This window comes from Papio anubis, chromosome 13 (assembly GCF_008728515.1).
Source record: "Papio anubis isolate 15944 chromosome 13, Panubis1.0, whole genome shotgun sequence".
In the NCBI taxonomy this organism is placed as follows: Eukaryota; Metazoa; Chordata; class Mammalia; order Primates; family Cercopithecidae; genus Papio; species Papio anubis.
Genome location: NC_044988.1, coordinates 61,779,397 through 61,784,382, shown reverse-complemented (window position 1 = coordinate 61,784,382; position 4,986 = coordinate 61,779,397). Strand labels below are relative to the sequence as shown.

Sequence of the window (4,986 nt, the reverse complement as noted above, 5' to 3'; positions counted from 1 at the left end):
TTGGGTGAGCTGGTCTGTTTTCCTTCCCTCAGCGCTGAGCTGGGAAGCATCCAACCTCCTAAAACTCTGCAGGGCAAGACTGTCTCTCCTGGACTGCGACCCACCTCCCTGTAACTCCTCTAGCACCCCCCACTCTCTCAGGCGAGCCCTCTGAGTCTCCTCCCTGGAGGCTGTCTGTGGGAAGAAGTCTTCCCGTGTAGGGATGGGAGGCCTTCCCTTGCATAGGATCTAGCCTGGGATCTAGTCTTGTCTCAGCCACTAACCCACCCTAAGGCTTTGGTCTGGCCCTCAGGGCCTTACTCCGCCTACCTATAAAGCTTGAGGAGTTTGGTGAACTGGGTCCTGAGGACCTTCATGGACCTTCTCGAGTTGCAGAAGGGGTGTCAGCCATGGGCATGGGTGGAAGGTGTCCCCTCCAGCCCCCTCTTCCTGCTGTTCTCTCTGACCCGAGTGAGACATTCTACCACAGGGCACTGGCTGGGTTGGGCGTGTCAGCCCATAGGACAGAAGGCAAGTCTGGACAGGTGGACAGTGGAGCCTCGGCCCCAGGGTGGGGTGTGTGTCCTGGAGAACTAGGAGACGGGGCGGATCCTAGGCAAAGATCAGGGGTGGGAGAGGTGGCTACAACAGGCTGGCTGCCCTTACCTGGTGACTGTCTCCAGGAACTGCAGAGACAGATGCTGGGCTAGGCTAGGTCCTGGCTTTGCGGTAGGGCTGGGGAGGGGCTGGAGGGTGGAGAACAGCCCCTTGATGAGGTCACTTGTAGGGTGGGACCCCAGATCCCTTTCTGGGAAGGAAAGACAGTGTCATGAAAGCAGGAGAAATTCAGGTTAGACTATAGGAAGGGCAGACCGGGTGTGGTGGCTCACACCTGTAACCTCAGCACTTTGGGAGGCCCAGGCAGGTGGATCACGAGGTCAAGAGCTCGAGACCATCTTGGCCAACATGGTGAAACCCTGTTTCTAATAAAAATACAAAATTAGCCGGGTCTGGTGGCGTGTGTCTGTAATCCCAGCTACTTGGGAGGCTGAGGCAGGAGAATCGGTTGAACCCAAGAGGCAGAGGTTGCAGTGAGCCAGGATCACACCACTGCACTCCACCCTGGGTGACAGAGCAAGACTCTGTCTCAAAAAAAAAAAAAAAAAAAGGAAGGGCAGGCGATGGCAGATTAGGGAGAATGAGGTGCCTATTTGGGCTGCCTCTGAGGAGGGAAGGGAAAAGCCGTACCACTGAGTCCCTCCATGGGAAAGGGGGCTGTCTCATTAGAAGGCAGGGGAGGAAAAGAAAACAAACAAACAAACAAACAAAGGTGTGGAAAAGAAAAAAAGAAGGCAGGGGAGGGAGATGGATGGGATGACCTTGGGAACGGGGTAGTCTAGGCCGGTAGCCATGATTCGGAGGATTCGCAGCTGAAGGGGAAGCCCTGGGATATCTGAGGCTTGGATGAGGCCAGCTCTGTGCCTCAGTTGTTCCTCTGGGAAATGGGAAATCTCCTTGGTCACTGCCTACCAAAGGGAGCCCGAAGACAAAGCATCTCCTGACCTGATCACTGAAGACCAGGGAGGCTCCCTTATAAGTTCCTTCTGAAGTCCAAGGGAGCTGAGAGAAACTCTAGCTGCGAAGCAGGCTGAGTGGAGTGGAGAGGGGAAACCTGCACCTTGTGGGGGCAAGGTGGTGCTTTAGGATGCCAGTAGATCAGCCGTCTCAACCCAAAGGCCCCCACAACAACTAGGGGGCATTCTGACCCTGCCCTCCCAGACATTCTGAGCCCCTGGATGAAGCCCCTCTCATCAGACCCCACTTCCCTAATTCTGTCTTTTTGCCCCAGTATCCCTCTGCAAGGCCCCTCAGCCCCTTCATACTTCATTGCACGCCTTTTAATGGCGTGCAATGCACGTGCATGCACGCATTTTATTACAAGAAAATAAGTGGAGTAGTTTAGCCCTTAGTGGCTATGAGAGAGAAAAGCCTACATGGCTGTGAGAACCCATCGAAGGCACCACATCCAGTTTAGGGGAGCCAGGCAGCAGGTAATGTGGACCCTAAGTTTCTTTCTTTCCTTTCTTTAAAAAAAAAATATGGAGACTGGGCAAGGTGGCTCATGTCTGTAATCCCAGCACTTTGGGAGGTCGAGGTGGGTGGATCATGAGATCAGGAGTTTGAGACCAGGCTGGCCAACATGGTGAAACCCTGTCTGTAATAAAAATACAAAAATTAGGTGGGCGTTGTGCGTGCCTGTAATCCCAGCTACTCAGGAGGCTGAGGCAAAATTGCCTGAACCTGGGAGGCAGAGGTTGCAGTGAGATCGTGCCACTGCACTCCAGCCTGGGCTATAGAGTAAGACTTCATCTCAGGGAAAAAAATATATATATACACACATATATATATGTGTGTATATATATATGGAACGCTTCACAAATTTGCCTGTCATCCTTATGCAGGGACCCTGCTAATCTTCTCTGTATCGTTCCAATTTTAGTACATGTGCTGCTGAAGCGAGCATGACACTAAGTCTTGAAGAGTGACTTGGCATTTGCCAGGGAGCGTTATGGGAGACGGCACAGGCACAGGTGGTGGTGTGCTGGAGCCAGTCCAACAGGCTTGTGAGAGCCAAGTGTTCCATTTTCAGGAAGTTTGCAGGCTGCTTGTTAAACACTGCCACCACTAAAAATTAAATTATATAAACATATAATTAAATTATTTTAAAAACAAAGGTAACACATAATCAAAACTCATCACTTCCTAATTATTACTATGTTTTATTGTTATAGGCTCTTCATGGTATTTACATCTGTTGTATCTTTAAGGTGGAGAGTCTGTATGATGATGTGCTCTGCTCATCTCGTCCCACCTCCTTGTTCAGTGACCACACAGTGGTATTTGGAAATAGGCCATCGGGGGAGTATTTGCATCGTTGAAATTGACAAATACTACAAATCAGGGCTTAATTGACTATTCTGTTGATTGCATGGACCAGAAGTTGACAAACTACAGCCTGCAGGCTAAATCCAGCCTGTGAGCTAAGAATAGTTTTTGTGTGTGTGTGTGTGTGTGTGTCTGTCTGTCTTTTTTTTTTTTTGAGAGACAGGCTTTTGCTCTGTCACCCAGGCTGGAGTGCAGTGTCATTATCGTGGCCCACTGTAGCCTTGAACTCCTGGGCTCAAGGGGTCCTCCTGCCTCAGCCTCCCAAAGCCCTGGAATTACAGGCCTGGGCTACCATGTCTGGCCTAGGAATGACTTACTTGTTGAATTTGATAGTAATCAAGCATTTGTTCATAGTTTGACTTTGTCATACCCTATGAATTGTAACCATAGGTTGGCTGCAGATGTAAGGGTTGGCAAAAAGTCGAAAAAGCATTCTCTAGAGCATTTAACTTTGTAGAATTTACAATAAAGAGCACTGTATACTTTGGTATGATTTATCTGGTATATTATGTGCTATTTTACAGCTTTATACTATTAAAACTTATAATAAATAGAGGGACATATCTATGCATGCAGTTTTTATAGACATCCAGTTGTTAAGCATTTTCCAGCACACTAGGGTACAGAGGGTTCTAGGCAGAGACAGCTGAGGGAAGTCTGGGTGTGCAAGGCAATGTGAGAGGGGCAATGGAAGGCTGGAGCACTGGGTCCGGTGTGAAGGGCCTTGTGAGCAGGGCTAAGGAGCCACGGGGAGCCATGGACGGATGGCAAGTGCAGGAGTGACCCCATCACATCAGTGGTTAGAAGGTCACATTGACTGCTGTATGAAGATTGGATAGCTGGGGACAGACTATAAGGGAATGAATCAGTGGGGGGAGGGAGATTAATAGTAGCAAACTGTTAAGAGCTCTTATGATAGAGCAGGCCTTCTCCTAAGCACTTCCTATGTATTATTAACTCATTTAGAGTTCACAACAACTGGCCGGGCGCGGTGGCTCAAGCCTGTAATCCCAGCACTTTGGGAGGCCGAGATGGGCGGATCACGAGGTCAGGAGATTGAGACCATCCTGGCGAACACGGTGAAACCCTGTCTCTACTAAAAAATACAAAAAACTAGCCAGGCGAGATGGCAGGCGCCTGTGGTCCCAGGTACTCGGGAGGCTGAGGCAGGAGAATGGCGTAAGCCCGGGAGGCGGAGCTTGCAGTGAGCTGAGATCGCGCCACTGCACTGCAGCCTGGGCGACAGAGCGAGACTCCGTCTCAGAAAAAAAAAAAAATAGAGTTCACAACAACTTCATGTGGTGGGTATTATCTCCTTTTCACAGATGAGGAAACTGAGGTACAGAGAGATAAAGCAACTAGCGAGCAGCAGAGCTGAGATTTAAGCCCAGGCAGTCTGGCTTCAGAGGTCATATCCTTCCTTTATTTGTTATTTTATTTTTTAGTACAGATGAGGTTTCACTGTGTTGCCTGGGCTGGTCTCAAACTCCTGAGCTCAAGTATTACACCTAGTCTCAGCCTCCCAAAGTGCTGGGATTGCAGACATGAGCCACCATGCCCAGTACAGAACCCATATGCTTAACCACTACATGAAAAAAAAATTCAGTTTTGAAAGATAGAAAGTTGGCAAGAGTTAGTTTTCTTTCTTTCCTTCCTTTCCTTCCCTCCCTCCCTCCCTCCCTGTCTCTCTCTCTCTCTCTCTTTCCTTCCTTCCTTCCTTTTCTCTTCTCTTCTCTTCTTTTTCTCTTCTCTTCTCTTCTCTTCTCTCTTCTCTTCTCTTTTCCTTCCTTCCTTCCTTCTTATCTTTCTTTCTTTCTTATCTTTCTTTTTTTCTGAGACAGAGTTTCGTTCTTGTTGCTCAGGATGGAGTGCAGTGGCGCGATCTCGGCCCACTGCAACCTCTGCCTCCCGGGTTCAAGTGATTCTCCTGCCTCAGCCTCCCAAGTAGCTGGGAATACAGGTGCCCACCACCATGCCCAGCTAATTTTTGTATTTTTAGTAGAGACAGTGTTTCACCACGTTGGCCAGGCTGGTCTCAAACTCCTGACCTCAAGTGATCTG

General features: G+C 49.2%; 1 non-coding gene across 1 annotated transcript; it reads right to left on the bottom strand.

Moving 5' to 3' along the window:
* Positions 1–2,396: 2,396 nt before the first annotated feature.
* On the bottom strand, positions 2,397–2,503 carry LOC116270204. The gene has a single exon (XR_004178119.1). It is a non-coding gene; the product is annotated as a U6 spliceosomal RNA (small nuclear RNA).
* Between the last annotated feature and the right edge of the window lie 2,483 nt (positions 2,504–4,986).